This window comes from Saimiri boliviensis, chromosome 12 (genome assembly GCF_048565385.1).
Source record: "Saimiri boliviensis isolate mSaiBol1 chromosome 12, mSaiBol1.pri, whole genome shotgun sequence".
Lineage (NCBI taxonomy): Eukaryota > Metazoa > Chordata > Mammalia > Primates > Cebidae > Saimiri > Saimiri boliviensis.
This window is the reverse complement of record NC_133460.1, coordinates 88,989,861-89,004,420: the sequence shown is the minus strand read 5'-3', so window position 1 is coordinate 89,004,420 and position 14,560 is coordinate 88,989,861. Positions and strand designations below refer to the sequence as shown.

General features: G+C 41.7%; 1 protein-coding gene across 3 annotated transcripts in view; it reads left to right on the top strand.

Annotated features, from left to right (window-relative positions):
- CFAP43 (cilia and flagella associated protein 43) overlaps nt 1-14,560 on the top strand; it is a 137,882-nt gene that overhangs the window by 21,777 nt on the left and 101,545 nt on the right. The gene's annotated exons all lie outside the window — the stretch shown is intronic.

The window sequence follows — 14,560 nt, the reverse complement described above, 5'->3', positions numbered from 1 at the left end:
TAGATCCATATATATACTGATGCAGAAACATGCTGGATGTACATTGTTAAATAAAAATGTTGTAAAACAGCATGCAGAAGGTAATCCCATCTCTTGTATGTACACGTCCTGCCAGGTATCGCCTAAATGTTCTACCTGAAAAGTCTTTAATCCTCACAACAATTCTAAGAATTAAGTACTGTTATTAGTACCATTTCAGGGCTGGGGAAACTGGGGGGCAGAGGTTAAGTGATTGTCTCAAGATTAATACACTTTTGTATAGTGGAGATGGGTTTTCAACTCTGGTCTGACACCTAAGTCTGATCAAGAGATCAGGTAGCAGTTAAGACTGCTGCCCTGCCGGGCGCAGTGGCTCAAGCCTGTAATCCCAGCACTTTGGGAGGCCGAGGCGGGTGGATCACGAGGTCAAGAGATCAAGACCATCCTGGTCAACAAGGTGAAACCCCGTCTCTAATAAAAATACAAAAAATTAGCTGGGCATGGTGGCGCGTGCCTGTAATCCCAGCTACTCAGGAGGCTGAGGCAGGAGAATTGCCTGAACCTAGGAGGCGGAGGTTGCGGTGAGCCGAGATCGCGCCATTGCACTCCAGCCTGGGTAACAAGAGCGAAAACTCCGTCTCAAAAAAAAAAAAAAAAAAAAAAGACTGCTGCCCTATCTCATGGATTCTAAGATTCACATTTTCTTCACGTTTTAAAAACCTCTAAAAATTGAGGTGTATCTAAAATTACAGCAGGGTGTGTAGCAGCCCTGACATAGATGTTATTGTTCTTCCTTGGACTTGCAGGGTAGCTGTCAATGGCTTTGGAAGAAAATCCCAGAGATAATAGAACATTCTTGCTGCATTAAGAAATTAAATGTTCTTGGCACAGAGGACAATGCTGTGAAATGGATGGGTTGGGAAAATGAATAATAGCTAGGATGCTGATTTTAAAAAACTGTTCAAAAGAGCTGAATTCTAAAGATTGAATGAATACGTAACTTATATTTTCCTTTTTATACTTGCACAAAAGTAAGATATGGTAAAAAAATTATTTATAAATAAGCTTAAGAGTTATTTTATCATAAAAATCTGTCTGGGCTTAAAAGAGCTCTTTCAGTAGGCATAAAATAAAAATTCTAGGAGTCTGTTGTAATTTAATTGGTAGATTATTTCCTCCTTGTCAGTTGATCTTAGATCTGATGAAATACAATATATCTCCCTCACAGTTCCCCTAAAATACTTACTGACATTTTTAAAGAAAAAAATGTATTTTATTTAATGTCCAAGAGCAAAATACACACACACACCTAAAACGGAATTTACACTTACCATTGAGATGCATCCTGAAATTTTCTATTCTGTTTTTTCATTTTAAAGACACGTTGGTCACAACTTAGTAAGCCGATCTTACCAACCACTAATACGTTCCAACCCAGAACTGCTCTAGAGCACAAATGCATGTTATAATTTAAGAGAAATTTATAGTCTTCCATCTTAGAATTAGCTCACAATAGCATCCTATTGAGGCAGAAAAGAAATTTAAAAACCTAACATAGTCTTGTTACCATGTATCCTTCCTAGACAGGGTATATTGTTTCAGTGTGTGTGTAAATCACCTTCTGTCCCAGACTCAATAGCTAAGGGGAAATGACTTGCAACTATGTAACAAGACTGCATACCTGTATTGCACATTTTATATGAAAGTCCTTTTATGTACATGATTTTATCTGATCTTCACAACAACCCTCTGAGGGTAGACAGGGAAATACCAGATTCACTTTACAAAAGAAGTTAAGATTCAGAGAGGTTAAGTGACTTTTCCAGTTATCACATACCTAGTAAGAGGCAGAGATAGAGTAAGAACCATGAACTTGGCTGGGCGCGGTGGCTCAAGCCTGTAATCCCAGCACTTTGGGAGGCCGAGGCGGGTGGATCACGAGGTCGAGAGATCGAGACCATCCTGGTCAACATGGTGAAACCCCGTCTCTACTAAAAATACAAAAAATTAGCTGGGCATGGTGGCGCGTGCCTGTAATCCCAGCTACTCAGGAGGCTGAGGCAGGAGAATTGCCTGAACCCAGGAGGCAGAGGTTGCAGTGAGCCAAGATCGCGCCATTGCACTCCAGCCTGGGTAACAAGAGCAAAACTCTGTCTCAAAAAAAAAAAAAAAAAAAAAAAAAAAGAACCATGAACTTTAAGGTAGAGGGCTTTTTTCTCCATGTCACATAGCCTCTGATAGTATAATCTGAACTCAAATATTTTCACCACTTCATCCTCACTTTCTGATGTTGACTCAAATTTTTGTCATAGAATACAACAAAACACCCACTTCTAAACTTATTGTAATTATCTATTCTAATAGGTTCATCTTGCCTACTGTACAGATAAAGCCATTAGCTGAGACAGTGATACTGCAGTAGAGAAGGAGTGTAATTATCACAGGACCAGCTAAGTGGTAGGACAGGAGATAATTCTCAAATCTGCCTCTACCAGAACTCACAAGCTAGGACTTTTAAGGATAATTTGATGGGTAGCAGGCTAGAGATTGGGTGCTGCTGATTGGTTGGGGATGAAATCATAGGAGTGTCTAAACTGTCTTCAAGTGCTGAATGAATTCTGGGTGGGGACCACTGGTTGAGTCAGTTTCTTGATATGAATCATGGGTCTGAGTGGAGTTAGTCAGTTACCAGAATGCCGAAGTCTGAAAGATACTTCAAAGACCAGTCTTAGGTTTTGACAATAGTGATGTCATCTGTAGAAGCAATTACAAATCTTATAACCTCTGACTTCATGACTCCTGAACAGTTAGAAATTATACAAAACAAACTAGGAAATGGTAACTGCTGATTACTGCTTAACTACACCTACATCTTAGTAATCAGGGTAACAGAAAAAAAATGGTTGGTTATCATTTCACCATGCCCACATTTTAGCAGAATTCAGGCCCCTCCCACAATCCTAATCTCGGGGCTTTTCATTAGTCTTACAAAGGCAGTTTCAGTCCGCAAACAAGGAAGTGGTCAGTTTTAGGGTGAGACTATTACCATCCTTGCTTCAAAGTTAAACTATAAACTAAATTCCGTCCATGGTTAGCTTGGCCTACACCCAGGAATGAGTGAGTTCAGCCAGCCTCTGAGGCTAGAAGCAAGATGGATTCAGCCATTCTGGACTTCTTTCACTGCCATAATCTTTGCAAAGGCAGTTTTATTGTCATGCCAGGTTTTTACCAGTGAAAAAGGCCATAGAACATGTACTTTTTTAGAAAGTGTTGTCACTTTTGTCTGTAGTCTAAGGAAACGCAAGCAATATGAAAAACCCTAAAGGCCAAGGAAACTGAAGGAAAGTCCAATGAGAAGATATAAAATAGAGAATGTTGATGGAGTGGTGATTTTAAGCTTATACTTTTGTGAGGAGGTTTACTTTTGTGAGAAATTAATAAAGATGACCTTTGAAGATTTTGAAGAGGATCTTTTTTTTTTTTTTTTTTTTTTTTTTTGAGACGGAGTTTCGCCCTTGTTACCCAGGCTGGAGTGCAATGGTGCGATCTCGGCTCACCGCAACCTCCGCCTCCTGGGGTCAGGCAATTCTCCTGCCTCAGCCTCCTGAGTAGCTGGGATTACAGGCACGTGCCACCATGCCCAGCTAATTTTTTTTGCACTTTTAGTAGAGACGGGGTTTCACCATGTTGACCAGGATGGTCTCGATCTCTCGACCTCGTGATCCACCCGCCTCGGCCTCCCAAAGTGCTGGGATTACAGGCTTGAGCCACCGCGCCCGGCTGAAGAGGATCTTAAGCCTTCACGATGTTATTCAGTGTGGAATGTGGAATGATGGTCTTCACACACTTCTTCAGACCATTCCTTCACACACTTGGTACTTGGTGCTTTTCTAACATGCTATTTTTGGTGATATTTAGGCAACAGTGCAAATTGACTTACGTTTTTGTTTATTAATTGTCCTTGTACTTCTTTAAATGGAGTTCATGTTAGAGTCCATAGATATCAGTGTTCTGCAAAACTGGTAATTATCTGGCATCCAAGGCTCCAAGACATCTCACAAGTCCCATGTCCACCACAAACCAAGTACTTCCAAGGAGTAAATTCCTTACTTTTTGTCAATCTGCAATGTATTTTGTCATTCTTTTACATTTCACTGTTTTCCTTTTGTCAACTCCTATAAAGTCTTCCTCCTATGTTATTTTTTCTTTTGCTAAGTACTAGTTTGTCAAACTTGTACTGTAGTGTTACAGATAGCCAGGCATGAGCAGGGCAGGAGAGGGCTCTCCCCCTCCCACTAGGAATGTCAGGTGATGGTTGGGCAATTATCACATTGCCTTTCTAAAAGTGAAAGATTGGCACCTGGAGCCTGGGAGAGGTCATTTCCTGATGGCCCACAATTATTGCACTAATGTGTTGATTGAATGCAGGCACCAGAGAGAAGCAACTTTCTGGGCATATGCATTAAGAAACAAAATGGCAGAGTATGACCTTTTAGGGGTACTCCCCCAGAAAAGGGCAGCAAGCCTCAGATGGGCATGTTTACAACTTCCTAAACACACTGTGCATGCTCAATTCCCAAAGGGAAAGAGGGCTTCCTTAGGCAGCCCACCGTAAGGAAGAATCATGGGAAAGGGGCCAGCCTATAAAGTCCTAGGATCAAGGTTAAACATTGGGCTTGTTCTTCAAGTCGCATGCTTGGGTCTCTTCCAAATGTACTTTCCTTTATTTCCTGTTCTAAAGTCTTTTAAAATAAACTTCCACTCCTGTTCTGAAACTTGTCTTGGTCTCTTTTTCTGTTTTATGCCCCTCAATCTAATTTTTTCTGAGGAGGCAAGATGTGAGTTGCAGACCCGTGCTGATTTGCACTCCGCCCCCATAACTCAAATACCTTCAACCGTTAAAAATACTGCCTCCTGGGTGGCGTGGTGGCTCACGCCTGTAATCCCAGCACTTTGGGGGACCTAGGCGGCCGGATCACGAGGTCAAGAGATCGCAACTATCCAGGCCAACATGGTGAAACCCCGTCTCTACTAAAAAATACAAAAATTAGCTGAGTGGGGTGCCGCCGCGCGCCTGTAGTCCCAGCTACTCGGGAGGCTGAGGCAGGAGAATTGCTTGAACTCGGGAGGCAAAGGTTGCAGTGAGCCGAGATAGCGCCACTGCATTCCAGCCTGGTGCCTGGTGACAGAGTGAGACTCTGTCTCAAAAAAAAAAAAAAAATAGTGCCACCCATGGACCCTACAAGATGTGCCCCTGCCATGGGCCCTTTAGAGGGCCCACACCGCTGTCATATGGGATCCACCTCTCCACACTCCCCCAGCATGACTGTGACTCTAAAGATCTGCCATGTGACTTCACATTTGCCCCATGTCCTTAAAACAAAAGGCTACTGTGTTTGGACACTGTGAGGTTTGTGTGTTGCGCCTCTTTCAACATCAGAGATGGAAACTACTTAATGAGCGTAGGGAGGATGTGACTGGTGGGAATACTTGGATAAGATAAAAGATATTGACCAGGTGTGGTGGCTCATGCCTGTAATCCCAACAGTTTTGGAGGCCAAGGCGGGCAGATTACCTGACGTCAGTAGTTAGAGACCAACCTAGCCAACATGGTGAAACCCCATCTCTACGAAAAATACACAAAATAAGGCAGGAGGTAGTTGTGCACACCTGTAATCCCAGCTACTCAGGGGGCTGAAGCAGGAGAATAGGTTGAACCTGGGAGGCGGAAGTTGCAGTGAGCTGAGATTGCACCACTGCACTCCAGCCCGGGTGACAGAGCGAGATTCTGCCTCAAAAAAAGACATTAAGGAATTCGTCGACTCCTTTTTTCAGAGAGCATGAATGTATTCGTTCATTCAGTATTGCTTTGTGAATAATTAAGTATTGTTTCCCAATACAATCAAGTGACTATTTTCTTGCTTCTCTTTGATTCCAACTCATTTTGGTTCCAGGGGTTGTCATGAATTAGTGTGGTATTGGCAGTAGCTGCACATGGATGCCGAAGAATGCTTGGCAATATAGAAAAAAAAGTATCAATCCTACATTTGTGTATGTACGTAGATCTAGATGTAGCATGTATGAAGATTGATACCAATTCTTTGGCAACTAGATGAATAACAAATATTAGAATTGCAAATTTGTTATATAAAAATATTTAATAATATTTTATTAAAATTAACATTTGCTTTAAACAATTTTGATTTGATTGAATTTTAAATTTTCAAAATTATGATTTGTATTTGACTTTAAAATTTCTAAAAACTAATTTAAAAATCAAATTGAGCAAATGATTTATGAGTCTTCATTTATATTTTTGTCTTAGAACTCCAGGTGGGCATGATGTGACAATCCCTTCTGTCTTGTGAAATAACCCTCTCATTCTTCTTCATTAAAACATTATTTAAAATCACATGTTCGGGGTATTATTTTCTTGAATGTTGACCTACAAACCCTTTCTGTATCTAACCTAGTATAGTTATTTCAGCAGCAAGAGTAAGATAAGAATCTTGGGACACAAAATTTAGTCATAAAGCGGTACTCCACAGATACCTCCAAAATATTTGAAGCTTGAAGGTAAAGTCTGAATTTGTAGATTAAATGCACAAAGTAATAATATTCAGCCATTTTCCCCAAGTGGCCCAGGATCTCCATTGTGGGGAGCGGCACAGGCCAAATCCTGGGGCCAAGAGAGCCCAGGTGCCGCTTGTGGGAGGCTGTGAGCAGCAGGCCAAATCCTGGGGCCAAGAGAGCCCAGGTGCCGCTTGTGGAAGGCTCAAGTCCTGATGATTCAGGTCCAGCCCGTGGACAGCACGAGGCGGCACGAGGCTGGTAGCGGCACGAGGCACACCAGGCCGGAATTTTCCAATTGCAAGCTTCCTTTGCCCCGCCTCCCTGCCTGGTCTTTTTAAGCTGTGAGCTCAGCAACAATAAACGAGACTTGATCAGACTCCTGTCTTGTCTCCATTTCTCGCGTCTCCTGCCCATCCATCCCCACTCCCTCCCTTCGGGCCCTTGTTGTCGTCCTGCAGGTCGGGACACTCCATAACAGTGTAGCCTCTTCCCATATTATTTATCCTAAAACTTTTGGAAATTATGAAGGATTTCCTATTTTTTCTCTGTTTTCCCAGAAAAATGAAAAATTTAAACTAAATGTCCAATTTACTTTGAAATTTACAAGCCTGCTGCAAAGAAGAGTTAAGACAATTTACTACTTGGGTTCAAGTCCATTTGAAACTTGTGAGATGTTGGGCAAAAAATCTTAACTTTCCGAGGCTCAATTTTCCTGTCTCTACAATAGGGATTAAATAATGCATGTTTTATAAGGATGTACAATGCCAGGCACAGAGGAACAGCTTAACATGAGTTCGCTATTATTGTACAAACATGCATGGATGTGGTGGCAGAGCAGAGAGGAAACCTATGCAGATGACATAGACTTTAGGCCAGATGAATTGGCTCACACTTGTAATCCCATCACTTTGGGAGGCGAGGGTGGGAATATCACTTGAGGCCAGGAGTTGAAGACCAGCCTGGGCAACAAAGCAAGACCCCATCTCTATAAAAAAAAGAAAAAGAAATGCATAGACTTCGGGGGCAGGTGAACCCATGATTGAATCCAATTCTGCCACTAACAAAATGTGTAATCTTGAGTCTCACTCATCTCTCTGAGCCCCAGGTTCCTATGTAGCATGGTTGGTGGGAGGATTCATACTCTAGGAAGCTCCAAACACATAATAGCAGCTTAGTAAATTGTGGTCACCACTGCTATAAAAGGGTTTAATTGCCATAATATAACTAGATACTCTCTATTATAACAGGCTATTCCTTTACTTTAAAAACATTTATTATTTACATTTCTTTTTACACAGAGAAACAATGCCAACTTCTTTTTTTGACTTTTCTCATAAGCTACATTTACAAAAAGCAAATAATTAGCTAATAAACAGGAAATCATTTACTCATCTACTTAATAAGTACTAGTATGCTGTATGATCTTTTCCCATGTTTAAATGGTCATAGAAAACGTAATTAATGGCTGAAAAACTTAGTGAAAGTTCTTCTTGCAGATTATCTTGGAATTTGGCTGGAACCCTACAGAAGCCAGGACTGAAATGATCCCTTAGTGGGAAATAAGCCACAGAACAGGGGGCTGGTTGTGGGCTGGTTTTGGTTTCAGGGCTTGCTCGGTGAACTTAACCACTGTTCTTTTAGCTTTTAAGACAAGCTGAGTTCTACAAAGGTATAAAACCTCACACTGAGGATTAGGCCTATTTTGTCCAGGACTAGGCTGTCGGTGGTGAAGTGGAGATTTGTCAGGGAAGAGAAGATTGGGAGGGACAGGGCCAGTTTAGGGGAGTTGGGCCCTTCCTAAAAATGGTGGAACACACTGGTTATTACTTTAGGAAACTCAGGACTGCTCCCTGAGTCACTGTAGAAAAAAAACTTGTGAGGTCTTAGATTTTGTTTCTAATACCCATAAATCTTTCAATGTAAGAACTGGAACTGATTTTCCTGACATCCTTCCCAGTCCATTCTCTGGGATGATCCATATTTCCCCTTCCAGACTAAAAAAGAAAGGCCACTCATCCTTCTGTAACCTGGCACAGTGTGGGGGTCAGGGAATCTCCTGCATATCAGGACATTCTGGTATCCCCAGAAACTCAGCTAGAGACCTCCCTTTCCATCTAAACCATAACACCAAGATTTCAAAAGTAAGATAGACATGAGACTGCCTTTCCATTTAATTCCTTCAGTTCCTCTTTCGCTATAATACTGGGGAAGTTCAGCTTCCCAGGGTCACAGAGGATTCCAGGCCAGCATCTCTTTCCCAAAGTCTATATTTCCTGCCTGCCTTTCCTCCTCTGCCAGTCACTTACTTTGGGAGCAGCGCAGGACTGGCCTCCTCACATTCTGCTCTAGGGTTGGCAATGAAAGCTCCGATAGTCTTTTCATGCCTCTTAGGATAAAGGCCAGAGCTTTCAACTTGTCCTTCACCTGGCCATTGGATCCTTCACCAGCCTCATCTTAAGTATTGTCTTCTTATCTTCCTCTGTGCCAATCATACCACCCTTCTCAGTTCATCCAATCTGTGGCCCTGCCTTAATGTCAGACATTGAGGAGACTGATGGACTGACTTACCAAGCAGTGTTCTTTGCTAAAACTGGATTTTACAAGGAAGGGCACAGACAAGCCTGGGGAAAGGCTCAGGAGGCTGACTAAAGTTTGGCCAAGCAGATAATCTTTGTCACTGGGTGAGGATCCCCAACATAAGCTTTCATAATATCATGTTTCTTTTTTCTTTTTTTTTTTTTTTTGAGACGGAGTTTCGCTCTTGTTACCCAGGCTGGGATGCAATGGCGCGATCTCGGCTCACCGCAACCTCTGCCTCCTGGGTTCAGGCAATTCTCCCGCCTCAGCCTCCTGAGTAGATGGGATTACAGGCACGTGCCACCATGTCCAGCTAATTTTTTATATTTTTAGTAGAGATGGGGTTTCACCATGTTGACCAGGATGGTCTCGATCTCTTGACCTCGTGATCCACCCACCTCGGCCTCCCGAAGTGCTGGGATTACAGGCTTGAGCCACCGCACCTGGCCCTAATATCATGTTTCTTTTCTTCTTTTTTTTTTTTTTTTGAGACGGAGTTTCGCTCTTGTTACCCAGGCTGGAGTACAATGGCGTGATCTCGGCTCACAGCAACCTCCACCTCCTGGATTCAGGCAATTCTCCTGCCTCAGCCTCCTGAGTAGCTCGGATTACAGGCATGTGCCATCATGCCCAGCTACTTTTTTGTATTTTTAGTAGAGATGGGGTTTCACCATGTTGACCAGGATGGTCTCGATCTCTTGACCTCGTGATCCACCCGCCTCGGCCTCCCAAAGTGCTGGGATTACAGGCTTGAGCCACAGTACCCAGCCTCTTTTCTTCTTATTTCAATCTATAATTCTATTTGTGTAGTGATATTGTTACAGGAAAGGGGTCCCGATCCAGACCTCTAGAGAGGGTTCTTGGATCTCATGCAAGAGAGAATTTAGGCTGAGTCCTCAGTGCATAAGTGAAAACAAGTTTATTAAGAAGTCAAGGATAAACGAATGGCTACTTTATAGACAGAGCAGCCCTGAGGGCTTCTGGTTGCCCATTTTTATGGTTATTTTTTGATGATATGCTAAACAAAGGATGGATTATTCATGCCTCCCCTTTTTAGATCATGTAGGGTAACTTGTTGACATTGCCATGGCATTTGTAAACTGTCATGGAGCTGGTGAGAGTGTAGCAGTGAGGACGACCATAGGTCACATCACCATTTTGGTTTTGGTGGGATTTAGCCAGCTCCTTTACTGCAAACTGTTTTATCAGCAAGGTCTTTATGACCTATATTTTGTGCTAACCTCCTGTCTCATCCTGTGACTTAGAGTGCCTTAACCATCTGGAAATGTAGCCCAGTAGGTTTCAGCCTCATTTTGCTCAACTACTATTTAAGATGAAGTTGCTCTGGTTCACACACCTCTGACATTTCCCCCATTCCTTTTATAAGAGAACTCTTAATCCTAAGGGTTGCAGAGGGATAAAGATCCATCTTCTGTAACTTCTTCAGGCTGAACAGGGGCAATGATATTCCTGCCTAACTATGAAGGTCTCTTGCATTCAGGGTAGAGAAGAGCTCAGTCAGAAAGCATCAGTATAGTAAGGTCCATTCATAACTCTTGAGTTTTGACAAAAGGTGATATCTGGAAGATTAATGAGTGTTTAATTTAAGAAAACATTTAGTAAGCTTGTCCTGTATTCCTACACAAAGAGTATAACAGCAATATATTCCATAAGAGTAAAGTAAAATAAGTAAAGTTATTCCAAGTAAACTAAATTAGAAGGCTTTTCATGAACTAGGCAGCTGTTGGAATTAAACTGATATGGGGTTGTACTGAATATAATGTGCACAGAATTAGAATACTGATCCAGATTATTACATTACCCATCCCTCCTCTTGTTTCTTCTGAGCAGCAGTCAGAGATCATTGGTTGGTTCACAGGACTAATCAGGATTAGCCTAAATTGCAGAAACAAACTTAAAAACAACTAATGGGACTACAATTTAATAAAAAGTGTACCACAGTTCTTGAAACATAATATTTCTCCAGTTTCCCATTTTTACTAAAGACAAATCATGGTAAGATTGATTTGCCTTATTATACTTGGCCTGATTATTTGTATAAAGCACAGCAAGAATAATTATTTTTCACATAAGCTCTTTTTAAATTGCCTTTGATGGAATTCTGCTCCACAGAAGAAATCTTAGATAAGACTTTATAAAGCCATGCTTGACCATGGGTTTTTACCCTTAAATACCTATGAGTTTAGCAAATTCCTGACCTCTTGGGGTCCCAAGATAACTTGAGACTTCTGTATATGTCAGAAAGTGACATTCTTTACTGACCACAGGTTGGAGATCCCGTACAGGGACTGTTGCAGACAAGATCTGAGGCCAGTTTTCCAAGAAGCTTTTATTGGCTTTATAAGTCAAGTTTGATTCCTTAAAAGAAAGCATACCATTGCAGTTAAAGCCTTGGTAAAACAACTAATTTCTCAAATAATGTCCTGTTACAAAAGAAAACAGATTCTTATTACACTTATGCAAAAAACTATATTACCATAAATTAAGAATACTCACAAATAGTTTTCAAATTTTGGAAAAGTCAGGTAGAGAGAAACAAATATGCTCTAAATTTTGTTCACTTGAGTATACTTTACTAAATTGCTAAAAGCTGTTAATAGCTCAAAAACAAAGTTTCCTTGACTCTGGTATTCATGAACATTCCGGCTTTTCATGAGAGTTCTGAAAGTCGTTTCCTCTGTTCTAATGTTACCACTTCCAAAGGTAAACCTGCATTTAGGAATACCTGCTAGAGTACTACAGTTGATTATAAACCACCTTCTAAAGAGGATTAGAACAAGAAAACAATTGTGAATGATAAAAAGTTTTAGGACAGCCACTATTAAAGCCACAATTGGCCAGGCACAATGGCTCATGCCTGTTATCCCAGAACTTTGGGAGGCTGAGGAGGGTGGATCATGAGGTCAGGAGATCGAGACCATCCTGGCTAACACAGTGAAATGCTATCTCTACTAAAAATACAAAAAAATTAGCTGGGTGTGGTGACATGCACCTGTAGTCCCAGCTACTCAGGAGGCTGAGGCAGGAGAATAGCTTAAACCCAGGAGGTGGAGGTTGCAGTGAGCCTAGATTGCACCACTGCACTCCAGCCTGGGCGACAGAGCAAGACTTTGTCTCAAAAAACTTCTGTGGCACACAAAATTTTACATAACAATTATAATTGTTAATAACATATGCTTTCTAGCCTATAGGGCTCCTAAAAAAAATAACATATGCTAAGTCATATTAGAATTATAGGAGTTTCCCATCACTTTGGAACCAATTACATTTAAGTAAGTATAGTCCAGAGAGAACAAAACACCATTTCACATTTGGTAATGCTTCCTGTAAGATTTTTATAACAAATAAGCCAAATTTTACCTTTGCATTAATGTACTATTAATGTTAAATCCAATTTTTAATAAAACCTTAGAGACATATTTACCCAATTTTAATGTTTAACTATAAGGTAAGAGTCTCATAAACCTTGTATAACCCTTTACATTTTGTGTGTGTGTGTGAAAAAGCAGATCAGTGCTCTAAGAAAAACCTGTACTTTTATCCCAATGTTTAATTTATGGAAAAAATGAATAACACCCCTTTAACTTTAGCCAATATGTTCACACACAGAATCTCTTACAATTAATTTTTTTTTTTTTTTTTTGAGACAGAGTTTTGCTCTTGTTACCCAGGCTGGAGTGCAATGGCGCGATCTTGGCTCACCGCAACCTCCGCCTCCTGGGTTCAGGCAATTCTCCTGCCTCAGCCTCCTGAGTAGCTGGGATTACAGGCACGTGCCACCATGCCCAGCTAATTTTTTGTATTTTGAGTAGAGACGGGGTTTCACTATGTTGACCGGGATGGTCTCGATCTCTTGACCTCGTGATCCACCTGCCTCGGCCTCCCAAAGTGCTGGGATTACAGGCTTGAGCCACCGTGCCCGGCCACAATTAATTTTTATAAACCTTCCACAACTTGTGAAACCTTTAGATTTTTTTTTTACTTAAAACAATCCATTAACATTTAATTGTATGTAGAAAAAAATCCACATTCCCATGACTTCTTATAATCTTTCACCAAAACACATTTTACTTTCATTACATACCTTGCATGTAAAATTGTTTCTTCAGTAGTTTTAATTACATGTTATAACGTTAACTCTTAGCAACTTTTATTTTTGGTGAAAACCTTGGTAAGTTTTTTTGTGTGTGTGTGAGTTGGAGTCTCACTCTGCCACCCAGGCTGGAGTGCAGTGGCATGATCTTGGCTCACTGCAACCTCCACCTTCCAGGTTCAAGCAATTCTCCTGCCTCAGCCTTCTAAGTAGCTGGGACGACAGGTGTATGCCACCATGCCTGACTAAGTTTTGTATTTTTAGTAGATACAGCGTTTCACTGGGTTAGCCAGGATGGTCTCAATCTCCTGACCTCATAATCCTCCTGTCTTGGCCTCCCAAAGTGCTGGGATTACAGGTGTGAGCCACCATGCCCAGCTGGTAAGAGATTTTAATTGTGTACGAGGTGTGGAGCCTGGCCTAGGACACACCAGGCAACACTGCAGATAAGGACTGACTGTCCAGCATAGCTAGGGGCATGGCTAACTCCACATGTCCACAGGCCTCACCCTTAAGCAGACAAGTTGTACAGTAAGAATCACAGTGGCATTTTATGAAGCATTTAGGAGGCCTATCAATCTGTGAACTGTACAACATTTCTTTCATAAAATCCCTTTCACTAATCCTTTCACGACTTAACACAGACCATCTGAGACAATATGTACATCTAGTCCTACTTCCTGGATCCCAGCAGTTTCTAAGTTTCAAGAAAGAATACATTTTATGTTTTCCTTTTTTTCCAAGTGACTAAGCATATGTATGAATGCATCGGGGACGCTCTGTAAATATTTGTGAAAGAAATGGAGAGAGGAAGGGAAAACAGGAAGGAGAGACCAAAAGAAGGAAAGGGGAGGGTGGAGAAGAGAAGAGGACTGGAGGGAAAGGAAGGTGAAGGGACAGAATCTGAGGGAAGGTTTGGGAGAGAAGCAGCACTGACAAGCTGTCGATCATTCAATCAGGTTACTGCCGGAGCAGTCTGCTTCCCTGTTACGTAGTAATTAACTGTTACGTAGTAATTAAGGGCTTGGAGCTGTAAATTGGGTGAGACCTGCATTTAAGTCCCACTCAGGGCAGGGTGACGTGCGCCTGTAATCCCAGCACTCTCGGAAGCCAAGGTGGGCGGATCACTTGAGGTCAGGAATTTGAGACCAGCCTGGTCAACATGGTGAAACCCCATCTTTACTAAAATACAAAAAAATTAGCTGGGCATAGTGGTGCACGCCTGTAATCCCAGCTACTCGGGAGGCTGAGGCAGGAGAATCACTTGAACCCTGGAGGCGGAGGTTGCAGTGAGCAGAGATCCAGCCACTGCACTCC